At 35.0% G+C, this 23,583-nt stretch overlaps 1 protein-coding gene across 2 annotated transcripts in view; it reads right to left on the bottom strand.

The window, feature by feature from the left end:
- Positions 1–23,583, bottom strand: part of DPYD (dihydropyrimidine dehydrogenase) — an 810,282-nt gene that overhangs the window by 728,487 nt on the left and 58,212 nt on the right. The gene's annotated exons all lie outside the window — the stretch shown is intronic.

The raw sequence follows: 23,583 nt of genomic DNA, 5'->3' as shown, positions 1-23,583 counted from the left end.
AAAGCACTGATGCTCAAAGAGTAATATTTGACAAAGGAAATAGTCATATCTATAGTCATAGGAAAGATATATAGAGAAGGACATCTTAATTAAAATTTTAAAAACATAATGTCTCTAGGGCTTCCCTGGTGGCGCAGTGGTTGAGAGTAAGCCTGCCGATGCAGGGGACACGGGTTCGTGCCCCGGTCCGGGAAGATCCCACATGCCGCGGAGCGGCTGGGCCCGTGAGCTATGGCCGCTGAGCCTGCGCGTCCGGAGCCTGTGCTCCGCAACGGGAGAGGCCACAACAGTGAGAGGCTCACGTACCAAAATAAATAAATAAATAAATAATGTCTCTAACAAGTTATAATTTTGGAACACAAATTATCACTTGCCTAATTCCTATATATGTCATTTCTGTTGCACTTTATTTAATATCCTAATTCAAACAAAGTAATGAAAACTATTCGCTATGATGAGGTCTAATTAGGATCCTCCTTATTTTTAAGGTAGTGTAGTATATCACCTCACTTATTATTCCTTTCACCTATAAACTATGACATATATATAAATCACCTAAGTGTAGACACTACATATAAGGTCAAGGTCAAAGGTGAAATTCTTGAATGGTAATATACCGTGATGGAAGTTCAAGAAAGAGTAATTATAATTAAAATATGCAAGGACATTTGGACCTCCCTCCCTTATGTAGTCTTTTTCAGATATCCATATATTTACACAAAGTTTTACAGAAAGTTTCTGACCTTAAATCAAAATTAGATATTCAACCCTAGTCCCAAAACTTCTGCAAATATCAAACCAGACCATACCTACTTTTATAAATTTCACAGTGGCTAATGGTGCCAGCAGCAAGGAAAAAAAATAATTGGGAGATGGACAAATAAATATGAAAGCTTTCTGTAATTGTAAAGCACCGTAAATAAGAATTGATGTCTATGTGTGTGTGTGTTTGTGCTCGATTCAGGTAAACCAGGACTGAACACCTGAAAGAAACTGAGCTGTTAAATTTTGCATGTCTGAACCAGTCAGGAAGTACAGTTATATGATGACTGAAGAAAACCAAATGAAGGAATGGAGAAATGAAGTGGAAATTAGGCCACTTTTAACAAATATTCAAGGATCAACATTAGAGACTAAACTATTATTAGCTTAGTTAGCTTAAAATCAGAAATTCTCACATTAAAAACTAATTCTCTGTTTTAATTTTCTTTCTGCTTTCTCTTAGTTATAATAATACCGACTAAGTGTTATTATGGCTTACATAGTGCTTGCTATGTGCCATATATAGGGTGTCACATTTGCTAACAATATTATTATTATGTTAGTATTAAGATTAGTATAAATTAATATCATTCTCATTTTATAGATGAGGAAACTGAGCACCAGATAGTGGAAAATAACCTCCCTAATATCACAGAGCTAGTAATTTTCTTTTCTTTTTTTGTTTTACAGGGCTAGTAATTTTCTAAACCTCAGTTTTCCCATCTTTAAAATGGAACACAGTATAATACATGTAATGCATTATAATAACTATTATTATTTATTAATGATGATATTATCCAAATTGTAAGAGTGGAGTTGTAACCAATGAGCACTGAACACCTGCATTTTCTAAAAAGGTCATCTCCATTGTGAAATTGCTTTGCAGAATGGCAACTTTCTATTCATCTTACTGAAATTCAATTGATCTGATGCTCACATAGTAATATTCTGATTATTATCTGGCTTTTAACGGAGTTCCTTTCTAGTGTTCTGATACATGGAAGAGTTACTTTCCTCATTATAAACTAACAAACTGGCACACTGAAAATTAGGAAGAACCATTCCCATATATTTCCCTCAGAAATAGTTTACCAATTTATTACTGAGAACCAATTGGCTGTCGATACCCAGACCCCACAGTGCATTCTTTGTATCTTGACATCACCTACAGGCATATCTCTCTAAAACCCATTAATCCCATTCTGGGTTAATGCTTCAGAAGTGCTTTCTGGCACTTGGGTATCTGTCTGTCAGGTTATTTCTCTTGTATTATAGTCCTTTAGTAACGGGTTTCTCTCCCTCACTTGACTAAACATTCTTCTGTGTATAAAAGTTCATGCATAACCCAGTGTTTGATCGATAGTATGTACTCAATATCCACTTACTGGATTAATTAACGATTGATTTATATTTAGTTCAACTCTTTAGGAACTTCTATGATATTAGTTTAGTCATGTGCAGTCTTCAAAATTCTTGATCAGTAAACTCCTTGGGCATTATCATACTTAAATACCTGAACTAAGTGAATCACTCTGAAAAGAATAGTTAAGATTCTGCTGCCAAATGTGAGCACTTCTGATGAGCAGCAACTTATATAAAATTGCTGAGTACAACCTCAAGGCTGATTTTTTCCTATCCAAGTATGAGACATACTACACCACACCTGGCCTAGAGTCTAAACTATAACACTGTCTGAATTAAAATGGTTAATAAATCTACTAAACTGTGTAAACAAACAGGCAAAATTTATTTAACGTTTAATTTTTCTTTCAAAATATATTACACACCATCTTCAGTTATCTTCAGATACACTTTTACTAGAAGGCTGACATGAAGGATGTCATCAGATAATAAGAGATCATCAGATAACACGAGTCACATGACTTATCTAAGATTGAGTAGTTAGCATAGAGTCTACTTCCATTTTCTAGTACTGCTGTGCTTTATGAAACTATCTTCAAAAAAAAGCAGCAGTTATAAGAATAAACCAGGCCACACAGAAGCAAATGCCTTATCCTCACAAAAATAAAAACATTTATAACCGTAAAAGAATACTAATAAGAAATAATAAAGATGGATGGAAAAATATTCCTAATTACAATGTTTGGTTCTGGGCAAACATTCTGGAGGAAAGAACAAATTTATAAGAAAATTAATCTGATTCAAAAAGAATCAGAGGGCTTCAAAAAGAATTTGGAGGACTAGAATCAACTTTAAGAGAAGCCAGATTCAGGAACAAATCATTAGAAATACGCAAACTTATAAATCTTTAATAGACAGGTAGAGAGTTCCTTTTAGAAAAGAGCCAAAAGAAGAAAAATCTAAATGTTTAGAATAAGTTAAGCTGGGAGCTGAAGTTCCAAGAAAGTTTCAGTCTTTAGAAGACACATCAAAACACAGCCAATTTCACGTAGCTGCAACCAAAACAGCCTTCAAAATACATAAGAAGAATTAAGAATGACTTCAGATAGCACTAAAAGCAGTGCATTGGATAAAAATTTCAATCTTGAGGGAAGTACAAAACTACTTTCATAAGAAGCCAGAAATTGGAAAAGGGAAAGGGAACAAACATTAAACAAAATAAAATGTTAGAAAACTCTAAAGTGTGCATGAAATGAATTCTAAAAGATAAAGAAAGATCAAGCCTTGGGTGAACACTAGCTAAAGATGAGGGATTGGGCTACTGCTCTTGGAGAAGATAACACAGATGGTGGGAACTTGGAATTGAATATAAATAATGCATTAGATCCTAATTGTCCATCAACAGATGAATGGATAAAGAAGATGTGATACACACACACACACACACACACACACACACACACACACACACACACACACTCTGGAATATTACTCAGCCATAAAAAGAATGAAATTTTGCCATTTGTGACAACATGGATGGACCTGAAGGGTATTATGCTTAGTGAAATAAGTCAGACGAAGAAGGACAAATAATGTATGTTTTCACTTATATGTGGAATCTAAAAAATAAAACAAATGAAAAAGCATAAAACAGAAACAGATTCATAGACACAGAGAACAAAGTAGTGGTTTCTGGGGGGATGGGGATTAAGGGAATACAATCAATATTTTCAGTAACTTTGTACAGAGTATACTCTATAACAATGTCGAATTACTATGTTATACATCTGAAACTAATACAATATTGTAAGTCAACTAAACTTTAATTAAAATAAAGGATGCATTAGAAAATTAAGCCCACTTAGAAGATGGATTGAAAGTTATTTTGAAGAAATTAATTGATGCAACTAAGTTATTTTTTTTCACAACTTTATTGGAGTACAATTGCTTTACAATGTTGTGTTAGTTTCTGCTGTACAACAAAGTGAATCAGCTATACATATATATATATATATATATATCCCCAAATCCCCTCCCTCTTGAGCGTCCCTCCTACCCTCCCTATCCCATCCCTCTAGCTCATCACAAAGCATCGAGTTGATCTCCCTGTGCTATGCAGCAGCTTCCCACCAGCCATCCATTTTATATTTGGTACTGTATATATGTAAATGCTACTCTCTCACTTAGTCCCAGCTTCTCCTTCCCCCCCCATGTCCTCAAGTCCATTTTCTACATCTGCGTCTTTATTCCTGCCTTGCCACTAGGTTCATCAGTACCATTTTTTTAGATTCCATGTATATGTGCGTTAGCATATGGTATTTGTTTTTCTCTTTCTGACTTACTTCACTCTGCATGACAGGCTCTAGGTCCTTCCACCTCACTAAAAATAACTCAATTTCGTTCCTTTTTATGGGAGAATAATAGTCCATTGTGTGTGTGTGTGTGTGTGTGTGTGTGTGTGTGTGTGTGTGTGTGTGTATATATATATATATATATATGTATATGTGCCACATCAATGGAACAGGATAGAAAGCCCAGAGATAAACCCATGCACCTATGGTCACCTCATCTTTGACAAAGGAGGCAAGAATATACAATGGAGAAAAATAGCCTCTTCAATAAGTGGTGCTGGGAAAACTGGACGGCTACATGTAAAAGAATGAAATTAGAACATTTCCTAACATCATACACAAAAATAAACTCAAAATGAATTAAAGACCTAAATGTAAGGCCAGACACTATAAAACTCTTAGAGGAGAACATAGGCAGAACATTCTATGATATAAATCACAGCAAGATCCTTTTTGACCCACCTCCTAGAGTAATGGAAATAAAAACAAAAATAAACAAATGGGACCTAATGAAACTTAAAAGCTTTTGCACAGCAAAGGAAACCATAAACAAGATGAAAAGACAACACTCAGAATGGGAGAAAATATTTGCAAACAAAGCAACGGACAAAGGATTCATCTCCAAAATTTACAAGCAGCTCATGCAGCTCAATATCAAAAAAACAAACAACTCAATCAAAAAATGGGCGGAAGACCTAAACAGACATTTCTCCCAAGAAGACATACAGATTCCCAATAAACACATGAAAGGATGCTCAATATCACTAATCATTAGAGAAATGCAAATGAAAACCACAATGAGGTATCACCTCACACGCTATCATCAAAAAATCTAGAAACAATAAATGCTGGAAAGGGTGTGGTGTAAAGGGAACCCTCCTGCACTGTTGGTGGGAACATAAATTGATACAGCCACTATGGAAAACAGTATGGAGGTTCCTTAAAAAACTAAAAATAGAACTACCATACGACCCAGCAACCCCAGTACTGGGCATATACCAAGTATATTCAAAAAGAGACATAATTCAATGTTGTGTACCACAATGTTCATTGCAGCACTATCTACAATAGCCAGGACATGAAAGAACTTAAATGTCCATCAACAGATGAATGGATAAATTACTTAACAACTCAATAAAAATAAATAAATGCTAACTAAGCTAACTGAAGAAGATAGGAGAATTTATGTACTTAAAGGTTATATCAAAAGTTTCCAAACTGGCAAAGCTTCATTGCAGTCAGAAAACACACACACAAACACACACACACACACACACACACACACACACACACACACACACACTGAACGGTAGAAGCAAAAGCTCTAGTGAAACTTCAAGTTTTTCCTGAACTGAATCAAAAAAAAAAAATGCATTTTCACAAAGTATCCAATTAGAGTGAATTTATTCCATAAAGATAGAGGGGGGCTTCCCTGGTGGCGCAGTGGTTGAGAGTCCGCCTGCCAATGCAGGGGACACGGGTTTGTGCCCCGGTCCGGGAAGATCCCACATGCCCCAAAGCAGCTGGGCCCGTGAGCCATGGCCGCTGAGCCTGCGCATCCGGAGCCTGTGCTCTGCAATGGGAGAGGCCACAAGAGTGAGAGGCCCGCGTACTGCAAAAAAAAAAAAACAAGATGGAGGGGAAACTTCTCAACAGAGATGAAAAGATCAGCTACACATGTAAAGAGATAGACATCTATAAAATTATTGCCAAAAAGTCTTTTAGAAATAATTTCAAAATATATCATTGGCTATTATCAAAGGCAGCTTATTTCCCATGAGAAAAAAACTCAGATAATAGTTTGAGAGATCTATTGGCTGAGAGAAACTCTGATATCATAAGAAAACAAAATAACAACACATTAGACAAATTATTAAGAATTTAAATATTCTGAAAAGTATCCTAACATCCTCAATACTCCACGTGGAAGGCACTTAGCAGAGACCAAGGAGGACTACCTGGAAATTCTCTGGATGAAAAGATCTCTGGAAAAGGAGGAGCATCAAGCTGTGGTGTTGTGCAGCTGCAGAGTTTCAAGTCCAGAATGGACCAGGTGCCACCTGCTCCTGTCCCAGGGTTACAGCCACATGAGCAGGCCCTTCCATCAAGGCAGCTCCTTCCTGACAGAGCAGGTCCTCCATAACAGCAAAACTGACCTTGCACTGGCAGGTGTTTTGGACTTTCTTTGGGCACAACTCTCCCACTTGACGTGGAGTTGCTGGTCCAGACCCTGGTGGTCTAAGTCTTTCTGTTAAAAGTGAGATGTTACAGACAGATACTCAGGGGCAGGTATTAAGAGAAACCTTTCACCTTCCCCCAATTTTGTAAAGTGAAGATGAACTTCCTGAAGAATCCACTCCCCTGAAGAAACTCCCTCACTCAGTACATCCTCCCCTGACAAGAAGAAAGGTCTGTATACCAAGCACTGAATTTTGTCTTCTAATCACATAGCCTGAAAATAGAAATAAGTCAATTTCCTAGTTCATCTCACCTTCCCATGAGTCTGTTTCTGAAGATCCAAAACCATAGCAAGATGCTTTTTTTTTCCTTTACTAAAGGAGTTTTTTTTTTTCTTTCTCACATTTTTTGGGGTTATTTTTACTATTAAGTGATTACATAATGGCTCAAATGAAAGTCTGATAGGATTATAATCCATAGGAAAATGTTTTATAACTGTGTGTTATTTAAATGTGAATCATATGTAAATTGCTTCCATCTTATTCAATTTGTAGGTAGTGTAATTACAGTATTTTTGTTTTTAAATCCGCTAAAATAATCCAGAAACACAGGCAAGTATTTTTGTCTTCATTCAAAAATGTGATTTTTTTCCTTTTTTTATAGCTATTATTTAAGTGATTATGGAAACTTGATAAGATTACAATTCTTAGGATAATGTTTTATAAATGAATTTTATTGAAAAGTGAATTTTGCAGGTACAGTGCTTGTTTTCTTCTGTTTCTAGATAACATAAAGACAGTACTTCTGTTTTGCTGTTTTACAAGTCTTCCCTAACATTAGCTGTAGTAAGAGTTTTACAAGGGAAATCCTGCCATAGAGACATTTGAAACTTGAACTTTATTCTGTAACCAGCGATCAAATTTAATGTATTGGGGATTCCCTGGTGGCGCAGTGGTTGAGAATCTGCCTGCCAGTGCAGGGGACACGAGTTCGAGCCCTGGTCTGGGAAGATCCCACATGCCGCGGAGCAACTAGGCCTGTGAGCCACAATTACTGAGCCTGCACATCTGGAGCCTGTGCTCCGCAACAAGAGAGGCCGCGATAGTGAGAGGCCCGCGCACCGCAATATAGAGCGGCCCCCGCTTGCCACAACTAGAGAAAGCCCTCGCACAGAAACGAAGACCCAACACAGCCATAAATAAATAAATAAATAATAAATTAATTAAATTTAAAAAAAATTGAATGTGTTTGCAAAACTAGTACGTTTACCAAAATAAACTTTGATTTAAAAAAATTAAACTACCTAAACATCTAGGCTCTGGGAAAGAAAAACAGACATTACTGTCTAGTACTTCAATTAAGAATTATCAAATCTACACTACTGTCAAAACAATTTTAATATTAGTCATAATATATGCTTAATGAATATATATTTGAAATCTTTAATGCCAAACGCAGAATGTATTTGACAAATATTATGTGACTAGTTCTAATTTTGAATGAAAATACATGTATTATAGTTCTATGAATTTACAATGACCTATAGTTAATGTTTGATATTATTTCTGTTTTTCTAATTTCTACTTGATTTTTTTTCTCATGTTTATTTTCCACTGGTAATTTTTAATCATTCTCTCCCTTTTGGACCATTTACTTCTCTGTTTTTGAAAATATCAAGCAATTTATTGTTTTGTTATCTTTGTTTTATTCTTCAGCTTTATATCTTCTTGCCTATTACCCAAATGACCCTAAGCAGTACTCTTTCTAAACCAAAAAATTAATAAGTTAAAAGAAAATGCTCTCTATGGGACTGTTGTATGGTCTAGCAACATTATTCACTGCCCTTTTTAACGCAGAGCAGTAACAAGGATTCCTTCCCTTTATGTCTCCTTAGTATACTATGCAAAACCTCTCTTTCACTGTATATCGACTCACTGGTAAACAGAAGAAAGACATAAATGACAAAGATATGTTCCACTATTAATATCAGTATTCATAACAATTTAATCTTTTTTTAAAATTTCTCTCTGGTAGATTAAATGAGATAGCCTTAGATTTTCATAATTATGGAAGACAATAGAAATTCTAAATATTTTTATGAGGTCGTATTTTAAAATATCTTATTTATAGCTAGAAAACACTTTTAAGATACTAACATCCTTACTACTATTCAATTATTGACTTTTAAAGTTAGAACAATGTCAGCTTAAATATAGTTATTAAAGTACCCTTTTTTCCAATAAAGGAAATTTTCCTACCAAATTATTGCAGAAGATAGAGGTAAATATAGCTCAGTATATGCACTAAAATGTAGAAAACAGTAAAAAGGTTTTAAAACCAAATAATAGAAGGCATTTAACAAATTTATCATTTATGATCATTTGCATTCACCAATAATAGACAAAGTTTTTCAGCTTGAACTGTAATTAAATCCAAATCTATACTACTTAGGAGAAACAAAACAAAACAAAGCCAGAAACAAACAAACTTTTTAAGATAAAAGCATGAACAAAAATGTATTAATAAGCAAACAAAAATAAAACAGCTACAATAATATACTAACAGATAAAATACAAAGCAAAAATTTTAAATTGAGTTTCAACACATGATAAAATATATGGCTGCCTAACTTAACTGCTACCTCTTCAGAGGCCATCCAACCTAAATTCCCTGTCTAGTCACTTCCTCTCATTTCCCTCTACTTACATTCACCACAATATATAGTACCCCAAATTTTATCTATTTAATTACTGCTCACCTTCCCTAACTAAATTGTACTCACCATGTATTCAGTCCCATTTAAACAGAGACCTGATAGTATTGTTTAAATAACACAGCTAACAAGTTTAAATTAATAAATATATATCAAATTTCACATGATATCCCATAATTAGGGGATATATTTACTTTCAATTGTTCTTAGGACATTAAAAACTAATAACCTAATATTACACAAATTTAAAATAATATTTTACAGTCATTTCTAAAAAGCAATTTTTATACAGGCCTTCTCACTACAATGCAGCATAATGAGAAAATGATAACATAACAAGAAAAATATAATCATTTGGACAAAAGCGCCAACCATTATCCTTAACAGCTATTAGGTAAAACTATAATTTTTTTTTAAAAAAATTGTTTTAAATAAGTAAAATGAAAAAACTCCATACAGTAAGTCCCCTACATATGAACCTTCAAGTTGCCAACTTTCAAAGATGCGAACATGCCTTCTCATGTCCAATCACGTAAGCTAGTTCACGTGTCTGGCGTACACTGTCATGTGCGTGCATCCTCTACGAGTGGTTGTGCTTTTGTGTACTTTACGGTACAGTACTGTATAGAGTACAGTAGTACAGTATCTTTATTTCAAGCCCAGGATGTCTGGAAGCAAGTGTGAAAGCAGCAGTGATGTAGCTGGTCCTGCCAAGAAGCGCCGAGCGATAACGATGGAAACAAAAGTGAAAGTAATTGAGAGAGTGGAGCGAGGTGAAAAGATGGTACACGTCACTGGTTCCTGTAGCATTGAACTCCTTGCTGTGCAACACAAGGAGCTTACTAATGAAGACCTAATGGAACTGGAGGCACAGAGAAGGACAGAGAGAAGAGACACAAGAGGAAGAATTAACTGAAGAACTGAAGAGATTCACAACACAGGAAATGGCAAGGGGATTTTCTTCCTTTGAGGAGGCACTGTTAGTTTTTGTGGCACAGGACCCGAATGTAGAATGGTACACGAAGGTTGCAGCAGCCGTTCAGAATGCAATCCAGTGCTACCGTGTCATCCATGATGAGGAAAAAGGAGCTACTACCCAGACATCCCTGGATCATTTTTTCAGAAGGTAGACAGAATTGAATCCAGCAAGGAACCAGAACCTGTGCCATCAACATCACACGTGAGTGAAATTTCGGCTTTCCTTCCATCTCCTATTGCTGACGTTCCTTCAGCTCTACCATCTCCCACCTCCCCTCCCTCCTCCGGTCAGTAACTCTTCTTATCTGTTCACTTGATGCCAGCCCCTGTATGCCAGCTGTTGTACTGTATTACTGCACTCTTTCAAGGTGCTGTACTGTAAGATTAGAAATGTTTACTTTTCATGTTTGCTTTTTATGTATTATTTTGTGTGAAAAGTATTATAAACCTATTATAGTACAGTACTATATAGCCAATTGTATTAGTTGGGTACCTAGGCTAACTTTGTTGGACTTATGAAAAAATTGGATTTACAAATGCACTCTCAGAATGGAACTCGTTTGTACGTAGGAGACTTACTGTACTAAAGACCTAGCCAAGCTGTAATTACTATTTTTTAATCTTAATGATATATTTAAGTCAAGAAGTTATGACTTTAAAAAACAAGAGTGATAGTAAAAAAGTGAAATAAAATAGTAGTGATATTAGTAATAAGGATAAAATGTGACGTGGCATGCTACGAGGGCATCCAGCAGAGACACATGAGCTAGGCTACAGATTCAAGGTCAAACTTCCCTTCCTCTCATAAAGAAATGCTATATGATCAACAGAGGATGAGAAAATTAAACACACACGTACACATACACACACACACACACACACACACACACACACACACACACACACACACACACACACACAGGAAAGATCTGTAAAGAAGAAAGGGAAACAGCAGCTACACTTTTGGGGAGGTATAAACTCCAGTTTCTGGAAGAAAATTTGTCAGCATTCATTGTTTGAACGAGCAATTTCACTTCTAGGAATCTATACTATAGAAACATGCAGAGGGACTTCCCTGGCAGTCCAGTGGTCAAGACTCCGTGCTCTCAATGCAGGGGGCACAGGTTCCCTGGTTAGGGAACTAAGGTCCCACATGCCCCATGGTGTGGCCAAAAAGAAACGTGCGGATATGCAAAAAGAAGGTAGACAGACGGAGCTTCACTACAACGTGGTTTGTAACGGTATAGAACTGGGAAGTACTAAAAGTCTTTTTAAAAAGGATGATCAGGGACTTCCCTGGTGGCACAGTGGTTAAGAATCCACCTGCCAATGAAAGGGACACAGGTTTGATTCCTGGTCCGGGAAGATCCCACATGCCGCGGAGCAACTAAGTCTGTCTGCCACAACTACTGAGCCTGTGCTCTAGAGCCCGCAAGCCACAACTACTCAGCCCGTGTGCCACAACTACTGAAGCCCACGTGCCTAGAGCCCAGGCTCCGCAACAAGAGAAGCCACTGCAATGAGAAGCCTGCGCACCACAATGAAGAGTAGCCCCCGCTCGCCACAACTAGAGAAAGCCTACACACAGCAATGAAGACCCAACGCAGCCAAAAATAAATTAATTAATTTAAAAAAATAAAAATAAAAAAGGATGATCAGATATGTAATTACATATGTATATAATAGAATATTATGTAGCCATTAAAATTAATGAAATAGATCAATATGTACTGCCCAGGAATCAGGTAAAATCTGTTTTATATGTAGCAACTAACAGCAGACTCTTCTAAAAGTCTATAACCTGATGATAAATCCAGTATAACCATATAAGTTCTAATGTTACATAAAAGTATATATAACACTAAGTTTCTGGAATGCAATCAATAAACAAGTAAACCCCCAAACTGTAATAAAAGGAAAATAATAATGCATGTAACATAGTAATATAGATCTGCTCAGGGCTTCCCTGGTGGCGCAGTGGTTGAGAGTCCGCCTGCCGATGCAGGGGACACGGGTTCGTGCCCCGGTCCGGGAGGATCCCACATGCCGTGGAGCGGTTGGGCCCGTGAGGCATGGCCGCTGAGCCTGCGCGTCCGGAGCCTCTGCTCCGCAACGGGAGAGGCCACAACAATGAGAGGCCCGCGTACCGTGAAAAAAAAAAAAAAAAAATGACAAGCCTAGGCTATGTGTTTGAATGTGGAAGAGGAAATACTGCTGCAGAGGTAGAGGGGGAAAAATGTGTACTGCACTCAAAATGAGCGTCTTCCATAGGCGTTTGGAAATTCTCACCAGGAGCTTTGAGAATCCAACAGTATAAAATTACTTAGTGACACTAGTTGGTGAGGAGAAAGATTTGCCTGCCTATTATTTGGATGTTAAAAGAAAAGAAAAACAAACAGCTTTAACAAGGAGAGTAAGCTTCTCCACTGAACTACATGAAATGCATTTAATTTTTCTCTCCAGGAGTGTACTCAAGCTTGTTTATCTCTGTGGTTTTGGTTGTTCTAGGACAATACCTTTGAAAATATCAGAATCTTTCTGCAGATATTTAAAAACATTTATTCCAAAGAATAAGAAATATTGAGACCTAAAATTCATAATTTATTGATTACTGGATATTGGTTTATTTATATAATGGAAAATTACCATAGAATTTCCATCACTACCATTTTTTCATTCTATTTTTTTTGTCTCTTTCTTGCCATCCTCCCTCACTCTTTAACTACATAGTTCCATTCTCTCCACAATTTACTGTCAAGAAATATTTGCTGAAAGTTAATAATATTTATAATAATAATAAATATTTGCTGAAAGTTAATAATAATAATAAAGTGCCTATAACATTGACTCATGAGTCAATAACATTGCATTTATTTTGTTATACTTAAATTTATTGCAAAAGTAACCCAGAAATTTAACTTACATCATACCAATGGAAGTACATTGCTTTTACTTTTAAAATTAGTTATAAAATTATAAAATACTTGACCATATTATAATGTGGTAACTGGCACTCTTGTTTTAAAGCTTTTTTTTTTTTTTTTTTACAGTATTTGGGAATGTGTAATTGGGAGAACTGTATATGGGCATACCAATAAGCTTTTTTTAAGAAACAGTTATTCTGGTCAAACCATGACCATAATGTCTCTGCCTAAAACCCCAGGTTTTTAAAAATAAGACATATAAACAAGGATCTAAAATAATTTAAAATGTCAACACTGACACACATTTTAAACTAGCATACATAGGGCTGCCTTTTTAAATTATTCATTATTGAGCTATAAGTGGTTATACAGACATAGAAGAACCAAAGATGACTAAGACACAATCCCTATCATCAAGCAGCTCAAATCATCTCTGATGTTCTAAAAGAAGACATGGGAATCCACGTAGTTACATGGTACAGATAGAAAACTTCCTTCCTTAAAACTAGGATGAACCTCAAGAAGCATTTCCAAAAGTACATATAAAATAATTTTTACTTTTCCATTCACTTTCCAAACCACCTTGTCACCTTTGATTGTTTCAATCAACAGATGCCACAGGAGGGCAAATGTAGAGTAATCACACATGTTGTGGCCTCTCAGTGTGACTTCCATAAGGGAGCTTCTTAACCGACTTTTTGCAAATGGGTTAGAAGTATGGCAGGACATACTGATGGATGTAAAGTGATAACATTTTTTATATTGATAAAAACTGAGTCATTGTACACATTCAAAATTTACCACACTTGAAAATATATTTGAAAACTATACAGGTCCTTCTGTTAACTTTCTGATCTTAATAATTTCAAAAATATCCTATTTGAAAGTTTTTTTTTATAAATTATAAATACTTAATATCTTCTTTCTATACTTGATTTTTACTACATTATATTATATTCTTTATATACATTTATGTTTTATATATAATGACATATTTGTTATATATTTACTTATATATAAATATTTTTATTTACATAACTTATATAGGGAAATGTAACTAACTCATCTACCAAGCCCCATTTACACACCTCCAAATATTCCCTGGTATCTCAGTGTGGCATGCAAATATTTCTTTGTGTGTTCTAAAACAAAAGAAAAATGGTGTTCTAAAACAAAAGAAAAAGGTTGGGAAGTGCTATGCTAAATGATTACTCAATTTGTAATGATGGGAAAACTGGCCTATCTGCAGTAGTGGTGCTCTCCTCAGCTAGATTATTCTGTGTGTGAAATTTTAACCTATAAACAATAGTACAAAGTATGCCTCTGACAGATCCCACAATTTCATAAAATGTCCAGGTCTCAAGTGCATCAGGGTAAGAAACATTATTACTGATTTCATTTGGGCACCATAGAAAAAGCATAATATGCTCCTCTTCAAGTCCTTTATACAGAATAATTCCAGACAAAATAAAAACTTCTCATCATAACAATCCAAAGATATAAGCTATGTGATATTTCTCTTCTTATGACCTAAAACAATCTTTTCAGTTAAAAGCCAGGATGACAGCTGTATTATATTTACTTATAGAACTTGAGAATCATTTTGCTCACTAAAAGATACTGTTAGATGGTTAGAGAAAACAATTTACTGAGCCCACTGGGGGCTAAATATTTCTAATTCCAATCCACCTCAAAATGGATACAACATGAAAATACTGGTGTTCAAAGAAGCAGATGAATTTGAAAAACCAAACTTTAAATGTGAACTTCAATTTTGATACATGTGTGACTGTATTTTTTTGTGTCATTAATTAGATTTGAGATAATAACATGGACTAGTTTCTAGAATCTTTGTTTCATTAATCTGTGTATATACTTTTGACAAGTATTTGTCTTGGTCCTGAGGATATAGCTGTGGACAAAACTGACTGAGCCACTGCCCTCAAGAAATTTAAATTCTAGAGAGGGAGAAAGTCAATAAACAAATAAACCAGCAAATACATAGATGATAATAAATGCTACAGAGGAAAATTAAGTGTGGTTAGAGATAATAAGAAATGCTGGGATGGGAGATGTTGCTATGTGACTTTCAGTCTCAAGAAAGATATTTCCAATTAGATTACATATGAGCAGAGATCTGAAGGAAGTTAAGAGAGTGTGCTATGCAGATATCTGGGAAGGAATATTTCAGACAAAAAAAAAAAAAGATAGTGTAAATGCCATGAAGCAGGAAGCTGTATGATGTTTCATGAAAAATTAAGGAGACACGGACTTCCAGTTCCTGGTTCTGCATGTAAAGAGCCTGGAAGTCACTATTGCAACCTAACAAGTAAAAAGCCTGAACAAACTGAAAAATAAACAGCTTTTCTTGGACTTGTGAAAGAGGCGAGGACCCAGAGCAAAGTGTTTTCCCCAAGACTGGACAGACAGGTGCATACAGGGAGTCAGAGAGTACCTGTATAAAGACAAAGGAGAGGAAATTGCCACAGGAACAAGTGCCAGGGTAGGAAAAGCTGAACTGTAATTGGTAAATTGCTGCATGCTCAATGTGAACAAGTCTGAGAGTGAAAAATTCCAGGGAACCCAATCATAGGGAAGCCCCCAAAATATTGTCAGATTTACCTCCAAGAGTAGATATATTAACTTGAGAGAGAGCAGACTTCAAAGCAAGGAAAATTATCATAGAAAAAGAAGCCACATACAAAAGAATGAAACCTGACCCCTATCTTACACCATACATAAAAATCAACTCCAAATTGATTAAGACTTAAACATAAGACCTAAAACTGTAAAACTCCTAGAAGAAAACAAAGGAGAAAAACTTCTTGACATTGGTCTTGGAAAGATTTTTTTGGATTTGACACCAAAAGCAAAAGCAACAAAAGCAAAAATAAATAAGCGGGGGACTACACCTAACTAACAAGCTTCTGCACAGCAAAGGAAACCATCAACAAAATAAAAAGGCAGCCTATGAAATGGGAGAAAATATTTACAAACCACATATCTAATAAGGAGTTAATATCCAAAATATACAAGGGACACACACAACTCAATAGCAAAAATAACCCAATTTAAAAATGGGCATAGGACTTAGATATTTTTCCAGAGGCATACAAATGGCCAGCATGTACATGAAAAGGTGACCAACATCACTAATCATCAGGGAAATGCAAATCAAAACCACAGTGAAATATCACCTCCCACCTGTAAGGATGTCTATTATCAAAAAGACAAAGATAATAAATGCTGGGGAGGATGTGGAAAAAAGGGAACCCTTGTATACTGTTGGTGGGAATATAAACTGATACTGCTATATTGAGAACATATGGAGGTTCCTCAAGATATTAAAACTAGAACTACCATACGACCCAGCAATCCCACATTTGGATGTATATTCAAAGTAAATGAAATCATTATCTCAAAGAGATATCTGTACTCTCATGTTCATGGCAGCATTATTCACACTAGCAAAGGTATGGAAACAACCTAAGTGTCAACTGATGGATGAATGGAGAAAAACAATGTGGTATATGTATATATACAGTGGAATATTATTCAGCCTTTGAAAAGAAGGAAATCCTGTCATTTGCAAAAACATGGATGAACCTGGAGGTCATTATGGTAAGTAAAGGAAGCCAGACAGAGAACGACAAATGTCACATGGTATAACTTATATGTGGAATCTAAAAAAAAAAAAGGTCAAACTCATAGAAAGTAAAAAAAGTGGTTGCCATGGGTTAGTAAAGAGTACAACTTTCAATTATAAGATGAATAAGGTCTGACCATCTCATGTATAACATGGTGAGTATAACTGATAACACTGTAACGTATAATTGAAATTTGCTAGAAGAGTAGAACTTAAATTCTCTAAATAAATAAAGTAAATGTGTGAGGGAATGGATGTGTTCATTAATGTGAAGGGAAGAATCATTAGAAAAATAAAAAAATAAAAAGAAGGGCATTACACAGTGATAAAGGTGTCAATTCTCCAGAAAGACATAAAAATCCTTAATGTGTACATGCTTAACAACAGCATGTCAAACTAAGTCAGCATAAAATCTTATAGAATTGCAAAGAGAAATACATGAGTCTACTATCATAATTGGAGACTTTAACAACCCTCATCAGAAATGGACAGATCCAACAGGCAGAAAAAGTAATAATATAGTTGAACTCAACAACTACATCAATCAACTGGACATAATTGACATCTACAGACTATATCCAACAACAGGAGAATGCACATTTTTCTCAAGCTCACATGGAACATTCACCAACACAGAACACATTCTGGGCCATAAGACACATCTTAACAGATTTAAAAGAATACCAAACATACAGTGTCTGCTCTCAGAACACAGTGTAATTAAACTAGAAATTAATAACAGAAAAACAACTAGAAAATTGTAAAATACGTGGAGATTTGATAACACACTTTTAAATAACATATGGGTCAAAGAAATCTCAGGAGAAGTTTAAAATATGTTGAACTAAATAAAAATGAAAATATAACTTACCAAAATTTATGGAATGCAGTGAAAGCAGTACTTAGAAGGAAATTTATAGTATTAAATACATATATTAGAAAAGAAGATCTAAAATCAATAACCTAAACTTCCACCTTAGGAAACTAGAAAAAGAAGAGCAAATTAAGCAAAATTAGAGAATGACAGGAATTAATAAAATTGAAAACAAGAAATCAATAAAGAAAATCAATTAAACCAAAAGCTGGTTCTTTCAGGACATCAGTAAAATGGGTAAGACTCTAGCCAAGCTAACTAAGAAAAAAAGACAGAGGGCACAAATTACTAACATCAGAAATCAAAGAGGGGACATCACTACAGATCCTACGTACATGAAAAGGATAATAAAGGAATACTAAAAACAACTCTATGCCCACAGATTTGATGACCTCGATGAAATGGACCAATATCTTGAAAGACATAAGCTGCCAAAACTCACACACAAAGAAACAGACAATCTGAATAGGACTGTATTTATTAACAAAATTGAATCAATAATCAATAACCTTTCAAAACAGAAAGCACTAGGCCCAGAGGGTGAATTCTATCCCCTGGTGAATTCTACCAAACATATAAGGAAGAAATTATACCTATTCACTACAACCTTTTTCAGAGTTATCCTCTGAAGCAGAGAATACTTCCTAACTCATTCTGAGGCCCGCATTACCCTAGTACCAAAACAAGACAAAGACATTATTAAAAAAGAAAACTATAGACCAACATTCTCATGAACATAGATGCAAAAATCCTCAACAAAATATTGGCAAATCAAATCCAACAATGTATAATAAGAATTATACATCATGAGCAAGTAGGACGTATTCCAGATATGCAAGTCTGATACAACATTCAAAAATTAATACAATCCATCAACAGGCTAAAATAGAAAAATCACACAATCATATCAATAAATGCAGAAAAAGCATTTGACAAAATCGAATACTCATTCACGATGAAAAAAAAAAAACAAACAAACCTCTTGGTAAATTCGAAACAGAGGAGAACTTCCTCAACTGGATAATGGACATCTACAAAAAATCTACAGCCAACATACCTAATGGTGAGAAACTTGTAGCTTTCCCACTAAGATCAGGTGCAAGTCAAAGATATCCCCTCTAAACCACTTCCTCTCACCAGTCCTTTCCAACATCGTAATGAAAGTTCTAGCTAATGAAATAGGAAAATAAAAGGTAAACAGATTGGGAAGGAAAGAATAATGCTGTCTTTGTTCACAGATGATATTACTGTCTATGTAGAAAATTGGAAAGAATCTACCAAAACACTCCTGAAAATGATAAGCTATTACAGCAAGCTTGCAGAACACAAGGTTAATAAACAAAAGTCAACTGCTTTCCTCTATACTTGAACAAAGGGAATTTGAAATTAAAAACACACTGTCATGGGGCTTCCCTGGTGGCGCAGTGGTTGAGAGTCCGCCTGCCAGCGCAGGGGACACGGGTTCGTGCCCCAGTCCGGGAAGATCCCACATGCCGCGGAGTGGCTGCGCCCGTGAGCCATGGCTGCCGAGCCTGCGCGTCCGGAGACTGTGCTCCGCAACGGGAGAGGCCACAGCAGTGAGAGGCCTGCGTACCGCAAAAAATAAAAAAAATAAAAACACACTGTCACTTACATTAGCAGCCAAAAAAGTGAAATACTTAGGTATAAATCTAATAAAATATGTACAAGATCTATACAAGGAAAACTACAAAACTCTAATGAATGAAATCAAAGAGGAACTAAATAAATGGAGATAAATAAATGATCCTATATAGAAAGGCTCAATATGGTCAAGGTGTCATTTCTCCTTAACTTAATCTATAGATTAAATGTAATCCAAGTCTAAATCTCAGCAAGTTATTTTACGGATACTGACAAACTGATTCTAAAGTTTATATAAAAAGGCAAAAGACCCCACAACACCCAACACAATATTGGAGAAGAACAAAGTTGGAAGACTGACAGTAACCAATTTCAAGACTTACCATAAAATTACAGTAATCAATACAGTGTGGTACTGCCAAAAAAAAAAAAGATAAATACATCAATGGTACAGAACAGAGAGCCCAGAAATAGACCCACACAAACTGATCTTTGACAAGAGAGCAAAGGCAATACAATGATGCAAAGACAGTCTTTTCATCAAAGGGTGCTGGTAAAACTGAACATCTACATAAAAAAAAAAAAAAATTAAAAAATAATCTAGGCATAGACCTTACACCCTTCACAAAAATTAATTCAAACTAGATCACAGACCTAAATATAAGAAAAACTATAAAACTAGAAGATAACATAGAGAAAACCTAGATGATCCTTGGGTATGGCAATGGCTCTTTAGATACAACACCAAAGGCACTTATGAAGAAATAACTGATAATTTGGACATCATTAAAATTAAAAGCTTCTTCTCTGAAAAGATAATGTCAAGAGAATGGGAAAGCAAGCCTCAGACAGGGAGAAGATATCTGCAAAAGATTTATCTGAAAAAGTACCATTATCCAAAATATAAAAAGAATTCTTAAAACTCACAATGAGAAAGCAAACATCCTGATTTTAAAATGGGCCAAAGATCTTAACAAACACTTCACCAAAGAAGATATATAGATGGCAAATAAGCTTATGAAAAGATGTTCCATATCATATGTAATCAGGGAAATGCAAATTAAAACAACAATGAGATACCATACATAACTATTAGAATGACCAAACTATGCAACACCAAATGCTGGCAAGGATGTAGAGCAACAGAAACTCTCATTCATTGCTGGTGGGAATGCAAAATGATACAACCACTTTGGGAGACAATTTAGCAGTTTCTTACAAAACTAAACATACTCTTACCATATGCTCCAGCTATCACACCCCTTGGTATTTACCCAAAGAAGCTGAAAAATTATGTTCACACAAAAACTTGCACATGGATATGTATGGCAGCTTTATTCTTAATTGCCAAAACTTGGAAGCAGCCAAAATGTCCTTAAGTAGATGAATCGATAAATAAACTATGGTACATACAGGCAATGGAATATTACTCAGCACTAAAAAAGAAATTCGCTAGCAAGCCATAAAAAGGCATGCAGGAATCTTAAATGCGTAAAAAAAGTGAAAGAAGCCAATTTGAAAAAGCTACAGGCTGTATGATTCCTACTATATGACATTCTAGAAAAGGCAAAACTAAGGAGACAGTAAAAAGTTCAGTGGTTGCCAGGGGTCTAGGGGAGGAGAACGATGAACAGGCAGAGCACAGAGGATTTTTAAAGCAGTTAAATGTACCACTCTGGTGGGAGATGCTGATAATGGGAGAGGCTATGCATGTTTGGGAGGTAGTACATATACGGAAAATTTCTGTACCTTCCCCTCAATTTTGCTGTGAACCTAAAAATTCCTATAAAAATCAAAGTCTTCCTTCCAGAGTAAGTCACTGGGAGAACAACAGAAGTTGGAGCAAGAAGGGTAGTGTTGCAGATTGTACAAGACTGTATTTTATCTCGATTGTGATGGGAAGACAACGAGAAGACATGCTGTATTTTATGTTTCAAGATAATAATAATATGGGTTTTTTAAGGTTTTGTTTGTTTGTTTTAAACGTCTGAGGAATAGGGGAAAACAAGGAGACCATATAGGAGAATACCTAAGTTCAATATTGCTTTAGATCTGGGCAAGAGATGGTCACATTGGAGAACCTCTATCTCTCAAACATATATACCCATAATACATTTATTAAAGAACAAATGCCTGCTCCTGTCATTCTGAAACTGATATTAGGTGCTGATACAGTTTTAAACCCTAAAAGGGTTCTAAACCATTTTTAGGGTTTAGAACCCTAAAAGTTCTAAACCATTGAGGCTCCAGAGAACACTTCTCTACATCTTCCATCCTATCTCCTTCAAAAAGAGAGAATAACATGAATAAGTGTGGGTATGTCATTACTGACATATGAGATAAAAACTGCTTTGGAATGAAGGGAGGATTTAAAGGCAGAAGCCGTTAAATAAACAACAGAGAATTAAAGTCCTTCCTTACAGATAGCATAAATTCAATACTTCTTGTATCATTTTCTAGTAGTGCCAAGAGTCCATTGACTTGATTCTTTCCAACTCCTAATTCATAATTCCAGAAACACGTTATTGTAATTGTAGGGAAACAAAATTTGCCACCCCAAAATGTGTTTCTTTGGCTTGAGGATTATTTTAGGCTGATTGCTTTAAAGAAACAAAAGGCTCAGGAAGAGTTTTTAACCTCCTCCTCTTAACGGCCAATTAAAATATTTTATAAAGGGCCTGGTCCAGAAGGAGCACTATCACCAGAGATATCTACAAAGAACACGAGCTAAGTGTGGCCCAGGGCCTGGAAAGGAATGTGTTTTTCCTCCCCCACACAATCCTTACAAAATCTGCACATGACAGCCAGTGAGTAACTAGTAATATTAAACAATCCATATTACTGTTAAATTTGTATGCATATATAGAGCTAGATATAATATGTGAAACATGATTCTTTAGAGTACTGTATACATGAAAACTAAAGTTTATATTCAAATTGATTTATTTTTATCAAATACTAATATTTGATAATATTTACAAAAAAGTTCAATATAAATTTCAACTTCAGTTAAATATTTTGATATTTAATAATTATAAATTGTTTTACTTCATTGAATGATTTTGTTTATATTATTTTATTATACCATTTTAATAAATAATGTGAATATTTTAGAAAAAAGTTTTAAATATATGAAAATAGTTTGTAAATGTTTAAATATTTAATTTACATTTTAATGAAATATATTCAAATTGGTATATTTTGAATAAATTCCATTATATTTTAATCCTTTAAAACATTATTACCACTAGAATACAAATTATATGGCATCTTCAATTATCACAACACAGTTTGTTTCTGCTGAAACAAAGGCAAGAAAAAATAAATTTCATAATATAAATATAGTAATTTTATAAACTACACACGTTTATTTTATTACTCACCTAAGCATCACCAGCCCACCAACAGAACAGCCATGTATAAAAACCATATTTTTCAACTTTATCATGAACATGTATTTGTTAAAGTTGGGTGCTAGAATATAATTTTTTAACACTTTTTTGTCTTGCATTATAGCTTGTAAATATTCAGATATATGAGATGTGGGCCTCTATTTGTATTCTTGCCTGAGCCAAACAAATGTCCAGGCCAGGGTAACAGCCAGAAGACCAGGTATGGTTGTGCAGTTGTACACATAATTCTAAGAGAAACCATACCCACAGATCACAATACAGATGAAGCTCCCATGAGGTGGAGAAGGTGAGAAGTTGTCTTTTCTGTATATATTTTGAAGGTAGAGCTAATTTATTAACAGACTAGATATGATGTGTGGAGAAAATAAGAAATCAAGATTCAATATTTTTGGCCAGGGGAATTAAGTGGATAAAGTTATATTTTACTGAGACTTATTTGGCTATTAAAAAGAAAAAAGTTTAGGTAACTGTTAAAAAAAACAGCTCCCGACACTTTCTATGTATTTTCTCTTAAGAGGAATGACAGAACAATAATACCTACCATAGAAATACTTCACCAAGGTGGTAAAATAAATGTCAAGTGTTTTGAGTTCCTTGGAGGAAAATATTCTATAAATGCAAACTGGAACTGTTATCTTGATATTATTTATGATAGTTTTAAAATGATTTCTTGAGTATATATTCTGTCTAGATTCTTTTCTGATGCCAACACTGTGTTAACAGTTCCAATGAAAGACTCAAATACAAGGCAAATCTCAGAAAATTTTTTTATTTTGTCAA

This window comes from Lagenorhynchus albirostris, chromosome 2 (genome assembly GCF_949774975.1).
Source record: "Lagenorhynchus albirostris chromosome 2, mLagAlb1.1, whole genome shotgun sequence".
Lineage (NCBI taxonomy): Eukaryota > Metazoa > Chordata > Mammalia > Artiodactyla > Delphinidae > Lagenorhynchus > Lagenorhynchus albirostris.
The sequence above is the reverse complement of the archived record's forward strand: the minus strand, read 5'-3'. Positions and strand labels throughout refer to the sequence as shown.